Raw genomic sequence first — 9,134 nt, 5'->3', positions numbered from 1 at the left:
TGCACACTCATATTTATTGCACATTATTCACAATAGCAAAGAGATGAAATAGCCTAAGTGCTTCTCAACAAGCAAATGGATGTAAATACTGTGGTACATCCACATGGTGGAATATAATGCAACTCTAAAAAACAATCAACTTGTAAAATATTATACAACATGATTAAGTTGGGAAGACATTCTATCTCAGTTACAAAAGGACAAATACCATAAAAGATGATGGTTATAAAAATAGGATGGGCAAAGGAATGGGGGGAGGACAGCAGGAAACTAATGGACAGATAATGAACAATACACAGGTGAAGATAAGGATTATCTAAAAGGAGTGGATGATTAGACATTATATGTATGACAACGAACAATCTGGAACAAGACCTGAATTACAGAGTGAATTGGTAGAGACTAAGACTGTGTATCAATGAATGAATCAAAACCCATACTTTCTGACCATCAGACACATGAAGAAGTGCTCGGAACAACTGGTTTAAGAGAGATGCGGACCAAAACCACAGTGAGATATCATCTCATCCCAGTAGCAGTGGCGGGGTTTGGCAGGGCGGCAAGTAGTAGATGTTGGAGAGGCTGTGGAAAGGTAGGAACTCTTACACACTGTTGGTGGGATTGTAAAATGGTACAACCACTCTGGAAGGCAGTTTGGCATTTCCTCAGAAAGGTAAACACAGATATTCTTTATGACACAACTATTCCACTGCTTGAAATATACCACAATAAAATAAGAACTGAGACACACACACACACACACACACACACACACACACAAGAGTACAGCTTCTCAAAAGATTTGATCATCATACAGATTGAAAAAGTAAGCAAAAAGGATACAACTTTGTTGCACACCTTTCTTGGTTTTAAACCATGCATTACTCCCTTGTTCTGTTCAGATAACTGCTTCTGGGTCTATGCAGAGGTTTAGCATGAGCACATTTAAGTCTTCTGGCATTGTCATTCTTTTAAAAGTCATCCATACTTTGTTATGATTCATGCAAAAGTCTTAATATCAGTAATACCACAAGTAAACATCTTTCTGGTATTCTCTGTTTTTAGTCAAGATCTAGCTGATATTATCAATGATATCACTCTCCTGAATCCAGCTTTAATTTCTGGCAGTTTCCTGTTGATGTACTGTTCTGGCTATTTTGAATAATTTTCAGCAAAGTTTTACTTGTATGTAATATTTATGATATTATTAGCTACGATCCACCACCTGTTGGATCATTCTCTTTGGAATGGGATAAAATATGAATCTCTTTCAGTCAATTGGTCAGGCAGCTGTGTTCCAAATGTCTTGGCTTATCCTAGTGAATCCAGGGCTGCATTTGTTTGCTTATTAATTAACCAATTAACATTGTATTGGGCATTGAGCTAATTAATTTTTTTAATTCTTATAAAAATCAGTTTGTAGAACTTACACTTTCTTTTCTGAGTTTCACATTAATTAACCTAGTAAGGTTCTTTTATTATACACATATAGTACCAGCATCTTAAAAAAGAAGTGGACCTGAAGAAGAGAAGGACATGCCTAAAGCCTACCTCACTAGTATTTACTTCTCCTACTCACCTCGTTCACCTTTTGTCTTCTCCTTGCTTTCCATGTCTGAATATCCTTGTCTTCTGGTAAGATATAACTATAGTTTCCTTACCATATCAAAAGTCTCTCATGCCGAGCCAAACTCTAAACAGATGTATGAAGACCCCTCTATTTAGCACCTTGATATAAAATAGAATTTTAAAATAATAATGTGTCTATTTTATTATCCTGAAATATATAGCCTTATTGGGCTCTGGCAGGAGCTATCCTTCTGGCATCTTCTAGTCCCGCTTGCTTTATGTACCTGTCTTTTTCCTTTTCACAAAGCACACTGAATAAACTACTTTTTCTTTACTTTTTTGCAACTGAAGAAGTTATTGGTTTTATTTCTACAATATTACTGCTAAATATGTTAGGATGGTACAGGACAGGGTTTAGGTGTGTTGTGCATAGGGTCCCTATGAGTCAGACTCAACAGTACCTAAAAACAACTGCTGAAAAAAAAAATATATGACAAAAAGAATTGGATGATGGGTACTTTACCATTATTGTAAATTGGAAATGTCAGTAAGACATTAAGTAAGGAGTAGGTGTCTAGCCAAAGAGACAGAGAATTAAGAGTACTACCAGAAATTTAAAAAATAAATAAATAAATAGAAGTTGTCAGCATTTAATTTTACTTGAATGCACAATGAACACTCATGGTTGCAGCAGTTAAGAAAGTCAAAGATGTGTTTCATTGAGGAAATCTGTGTCAAAGGCCTCCACAAAGTGCTAAAGCAAGGATAACAGGTTAAAGACTAAGGTGTGCCTGATTTCGGTCATGGTCTTTTCAAATTGCTTCCTGTACATCTGAAAGTTGGACAATGAATAAAGAAAGGAGAAAAATCAATGCCTTTGAATTGTGGTGTTGGAAAATAGTACTGAATATACCATGGAATGTTGTAAAAAGTGTGTCGGCAACATGAGGAGAACTGTATTTGATTTCTACTCCACAAAGGGGAATCCCTCCACAAAGGGGAATTGCTCTCATCAACATCTGCAGTGCAAAAATCTATTCCTTTAATGTCAGATATGGTTTCCCACACTCCTGAACCTACTCCCACTAATTCTAGCACGAACCTTACTTCTCTACTGGGTCTGAAATTTGTTGCAATGATCACACAGATCTCATAAAATCATACTCATGGAATAGAGTTTATTAGAGAAGCTAACCAGTTATGATTCAGGTTGAGAGTACAATTCCTCAGTCCAGAGGGCTTCTCATGGGTCCTTTGGCCTTCAAATCACATGTTTTAGGTCAGTGTTAAAAAGTTTCCTTAATCTTGTTGATGATGGTGTCCTCCCTCAGTTCTCTGGCAAGCTTGGGTGAAGCTCCTTGGTTCTGGCTCTGTGTGGCAACAGAGAGCTGTGTCTCATAACAATTTCTAGTTGTCTGCTGAGGCTGTTGCTGTTCTTGTATAGAGCCTATCACACTGGTGCAGAAAACTCTGGCTGTGAAGTACACAAGCCACACTCCCTGCTGCTTCTTCTTTGCTGGTAGTGAAACGCCCACATTCTGCTGTTAAACCGGCTCAATTTAAATGTGATGGAATGACAAAACAAGCCAATCTTTTTTCTTAATAGGCTAATTCACCCAATACCATGTTTCTGCCCAGTCATGTAGCAAATTCAAGGGTGATAGCTTAGGAAAACCATTTTTAACAATAGATCCACTACACCATAACAAGCAAAAAAACAAACAAGTCTGTCTTGGAAGAAATATAACCAAAATGCTCATTAGAATCAAGAATGGTATGGCTCCATTCCACTTTGGCCAAATTGTCAGGAGGGGCCAATCTAAGGAAAGACATCACGTTGGGACATCAGGTGTAGGGTTAGCAAAAGAGGAAGACTCTCAAGATAACTTCACATGGTGACTATAACAATGGGCTGGAGCACATTAGAGATCATGAGGACAGTGCAGGATAGAATAAGGTTCGACTCTTTTGTTCATCAGGTTGCTAGAATTTTTGGTGACTTGATGGGATATAACAACAATATTAGAAATAGGTTTAAACTGTTAAAAACTAAAAATAACACACAAGATGGAGGTCAGTTCAGGCCTCATAGTCAAACTCATAGGAAATAGATGGATAAGCCTGTATGTCAGGTGGCCTAGGGACAAGAAGCTGCCCTGAAATCCTGAAGGCATGTGGTTCAAGGCCATCAGCTGTTCCACGGGAGAAGGATGAGCAATCTCCTCTGGTGCAATTAACTGCCTCTGAAATCCCACCGGAAGGTCAGCTATGGGTCTGTTCTGACTCTATGGTACAAAAGAACAAACATACCTATTACACCACCCCAAATTCCACAGATAACTAGTTTTAGGTAATATATTCACAATTCTCAGCTCTTCCATGTCCCCCTCCTATGGGGTTAGTGGCAAGAAGCTGCACTGCAGTCTCATAGGCAAGCAGTTCAAGGCTACCAGCTGTCTGCAGGAGATGGATGGGAATCTTCTCCCGTGCAATTAACTGCCTCTGGAATCCTGCCAGAGGGTCAGCTATGGTTCGTTTCTGACTACAATGCACAAAAACAGCAATGCTGTATTATATCATTGTGACATAATTCAATGATACATCATCTTCCAAAATATATCTGAATTGTTTAGTGATACTTGGAAACAACTACATGTCATTTCCTAAGGTCTATTACTCCACATATTACTACATGAATCTTGTGTATATTAGTTGTGTTGTTATTGGCTTTTAACCAGTTTCACTCTTAGATTGACTTTTCCCCCTTTTGGAGGAACATCTTGACTGTGTCAAAACGTGATACATACGATCTAAGATCATAGAAGAAATAATATGGAAATGAAAAAAATATCAAAGAATAATAGATGAGGCCACCATTCTTCTGTCAGTTCATTGAACTGTGGTGGATTGTGTGTTGTGATGTTGGAAATTATGTGACTACTATTATAATGCCAGTAAGATTACCCTTGGTGGACAGGATTCAGCAGATTCTAGACTTATGTAGACCAAGAAAAAGAACCTGGACATTCCTGAAAATATACAGGACTTAATCACATAGAGAAGGAAAGCTTTCAGGACTTGGGCTGATGTACACAACTTGAAATGGAAGAAACAATTTCAAGCATCCATTGGTAATTGCAATGTGCAATGGATGATGTGTGTGAATCAAGGGAAATTAGTAGTTGTCAAACATGAAATAGCAAATGAGAAAATTAATATCTTAGACATAAAAAGAGAGAGTGATCAAGAAAAGGTTTACATCCAGATAGCAATAATAATGGAGGGTTGATACAGATAGACGGGAAGGGAGAGGGAGCAGAGATTAATGAATGAATGTGCAGAATGAATGGAAAGAAAGTGTTTAGACAGGACTTGATTAGATATTGTAAGTATCGGTGTTACACAATTGTAATTAATGCTATAAAACAAAATGTATATGAGTGATTGAATGAAAACAAACAAACAAAAATAAAAGAAATTGGAAAGAATGAACAATTTCTGTTTCAAAAAACTGTTTGACACTCAACCGTTTCAGGAGTTTGCACCTGATCAAGAGCCAGCAGAACTAAATGAAGAAGCATAAGCTTCACTGAAAGCATCAATGAAAATAAAAACTAAAAGCTTTAAGTCTTTGTCTTGGAGTCTGAGCTGATTCCAGTGAGATTTTAGAGGCTGTAAATTACATGGGAGGAGATCACCCATATTTCTCTCACAAAGCAGCTAGTGGATTAGAGCTGCCTGCTTTTGGGTTGATGCTTTGGGTCCTTACCCACTAAACCACCATGGAGCTACTGGTTGGTTCAAACCTCCAGAGATGTTTGGCTTTTGGATAGCTATGCAACATGTTGTGGGCTAAATTATGGATAATGTTGTGAACAACAGGAATTCCAAACACTTGACGACGGAGCTTGTATATAGACCAAGAAGCTGTCATTTGAATAGAATAAGAACATTCTTCATGGTTTAAAATAAAGAAATGTGTCAGGGTTGTATCCTTTCACCAACAAAATCTTCACAAGTGGACATGAAAACTAGAAAAAAAATTTTCATGACAAACAGAAAAAAAGATTGAAATCGCCAATAATATAATTTTATTTTTGTCCACATTTAATGCCTATAGAAAACAATAGTCAAAATAAATCAGAGAACATTCTACATTGAGTAAATCTGCTGTAAAAGATCAAAAGTGTTCAAAAGTAAAGATGTAACTTAGAGAACTAAGGTGGACCTGGTCCACACTATGACATTTTCAGAACCATGTCAGGAACAGGTTTGAGGCCTTGAACACTAATGAGTGAAGACCAGATGAGTTATGGGAAGATATCAAGAATATCATGCAGAAAGAGTACAAAAGGTGATTGCAAAGACAAAGGAGGAAGAAAAGACCAAAATGGATGTCAGAAGAAATCAAGACATTAAGTAGCTAAATAGAAGATTTCAAAAGGCAGCATGGAAAGACACAGTAAAATGTTATAATGAAATGTGCAAAGAGTTAGAATCAGAAAGTCAAAGGGGCTGAACTCGCTCAGCATTTCTCAAGCTCCAGGAACTGAAGAACAAATTCAAGCCTCAAGTTGCAATACATAAGGATGCGTTGGGCAGAAAATTAAATGATCCTACAAGTATTAAAAGATGGAAAGAGTATGCAGAGTCATTATACCAAAAAGAATTGGCAGGCACAGAAGAATTTAATAAAACAACACATGAGCAAGCGCTTGTGATGATGAAGGAAGAATTTCAAACTGCTTTGAAAGAATTGGCTAAGAATAAGGCCCCAGAAATTGATGGTATACTAATTGACATACTTCAACTAACAGATGCTGCCCTAGATATGCTCACCAAATTGTGCCAAGAAATCTGAAGAACAACCACTTGGTCAAGTGACTGGAAGACATCTATATTTGTTCCCACTCTAAAGAAAGGTGATCCCACTGAGTGTGGAAATTATTGAACAATATCATTAATATCACATGCAAGTAATATTCTGCTGAAGATTATAAAAAAAATGACTGGAATAGCACATCAACGGAGAACTACAGGAAGTGCAGACTGGATTTAGATGGGGTCGTTGTACTAGGGATATTGTAGCTGATGTTAGATGGATCTTAGGTGAAAGCAGGAAATACCAGAGGAATGTCTATCTTTGTTTCATTGATTATGCAAAAGCATTTGACTGTGTGGATCATAACAAACTGTGGCTAACTCTGAGAAGAATGGGAATCCCAGAACACTTGATTGTGCTAATGTGAAACCTATACTTGGACCAGGAGGCAGTTGTCAGAACAGAGCAAGGAAACACTTCATGGTTCAAAATGGGGAAGGGTGTACACCAGGGATGTATCCTATCTCCATACCTTTTCAATCTGTATGCAGAACAGGTTATCTGGGAGGCTGGGCTCTATGAGGAGAAATGTGGCATCAGAATTGGAGGAAGACTCATCAACAATCTGCGTTATGCAGATAACACAACTCTGCTTGCTGAAACTGAGGACCTGAAGTGCTTGCTGTGGAAGCTCAGGGACTGAAGTCTTCAGTATGGATTGAGGCTCAATATCAAGAAGACAAAGATTCTCACCACTGGGCCGATTGGTAGCATCATGATGGATGGTGAAGAGATTGAGATTGTTCACAGCTTTAGTTTGCTTGGCTCCACAGTCAACACTCTTGGCACCAACAGCCGGGAAATTAAAAGACATATTGCAATGGGAAAGTCTGCGGTTAGAGACCTCTCTAAAGTACTGAAGTGCAACAATGCCAGTCTGGAGACCAAGCTGTGTCTGGATACATGCCATGGTCTTTGCAATCACTTGCTATGCATCAGAGAACTGGACATTGACTAGGGATGATAGAAGGAGAATTGATGCCTTTGAGCTGTGGTTTGCAGAAGAGTATTGAATGTACCATGGACTGCTAGGAAAACAAACAGATTTGTCCTGGAAAGGGTTAAACCAGGCTGCTCCTTGGAGGCAAGGATTCTGAGGCTCTGTCTAACATACTTTGGACATGTTGTGAGGAGAGACCGATCCTTGGAGAAGGACATCATGCTTGGAAGGGTGGAGGGACAGCGCAGAAGGGAAAGGCCCTCTATGAAGTGGATTGATTCAGTGACTGGGGTAATCAGGATGGGTGTGTTAGAGGCAGTGCGGTTGGCGCAGGATAGAGCAGGGTTTAGGGCTGTTGTACATAGGGTCTCTATGAGTCACAGGCAAATTGATGGCACATAACAACAACAACAACATGTGCATATGAAAACAGGAGCATGAATAAAGAAGATGAAAAAAGAATTGATAATTTTGAATTCTAATGTTTTTGTTGTTATGTGCCATCGAGTCATTGACTCATAGCGACCCTATGTACAAGAGCCCTAAATGCCGTTCTATCCTGTGCCAACCTCACTGTCTCAAATGCATTCATCGCCACCACTCCACTCACAGAATCAATCCATCTCATCGAGGGTAAATATTGCCTGAAGAACATGCAAATATGTCAGCTAGAATGCTTGTTAAGGAGGATGGTGAAACTTTGTCTTACATCTTTTAGACATATTATTAGGAGCGACTAGTCCCTTTAAAAGACCATCATGGTTGCTAAGATAGTGGGTTAGTGAAGATGAAGGCAATCATTACAAGCTAGACTGGTAGTAGCAATTGAAAGAATGACATAGAACCAAACAGGATTTCCTCTATTAGAGATAGGATCGTGCACTATAAGTCAGAATCAACTGGATACAACTAAAAGCAAAAGAATAAAGAGCCCTAAAGAGAGATATGTAGAGTAAGTTAGAACGATATTCACTAAGTGTTTAGACTCTAGATTGCTGTCCAGGGAAGTGAGGAGATTGGAATATTTACAGAATCACTGTGTTTATGTTTTTGGTGCATAAACAAATTATTAGATCAACTTACAAGTGTGATGCAAATGAATCTCTTGAATGTCTTTCTAAAACTGGTCCATGCTGACTACAGAGTTAAATAAAACTGTTCTGATCCATCAAGAAATAAAACTGTACTAGGCAAAGGATCAGAAGTCATTTTTAGAGCAGTGGTGAATTTTTTAGGAGAGAAGAAAAAGTAAAACCATAAAGGGAAAAAATGTATCTTTTGTATTAAATCTGGGTGATTAAATAAGAATTTATCTGTGAAAAGTATCCTTCTAATAAATAAAGACTTGGACAGTAAAATAAATTCTACATTTTTCTTTCTGTCAATTCTGTATAGGGGCCATCTTCTAGTATGCTGTGCTACAAAAGCACCTTTTCTATCGTTGTGCTCATTTATATACTAAATGGGGAGCTCTGGTGGCATAGCCTGTAGGGAACTGTGCTGCTAAGCCCCAGGGGGCACCCCTCTGACTCTCTGAAACCACCAGTGGCATTGTGGGAGAAAGAGGGACAAACTCCTCCATGTGATTTACAGCCTCAGAAGCTCACTGGCGTTGGTTCCGAGTTGGTTCTAACTTGGTAAGAGAAAGTCTACCAAAACAGGTGTAAGCCTTCTAAGATAGGAAATGCATCTTATTTTTCTTTTACTTCTTATTATTTAGAAACTCCAGAATGGACTATGGGT

Source organism: Elephantulus edwardii, unplaced genomic scaffold (genome assembly GCF_000299155.1).
Source record: "Elephantulus edwardii isolate Elephantulus edwardi_28Jun2011 unplaced genomic scaffold, EleEdw1.0 scaffold00062, whole genome shotgun sequence".
In the NCBI taxonomy this organism is placed as follows: domain Eukaryota; kingdom Metazoa; phylum Chordata; class Mammalia; order Macroscelidea; family Macroscelididae; genus Elephantulus; species Elephantulus edwardii.
Note: the sequence above shows the minus strand (reverse complement) of the source record.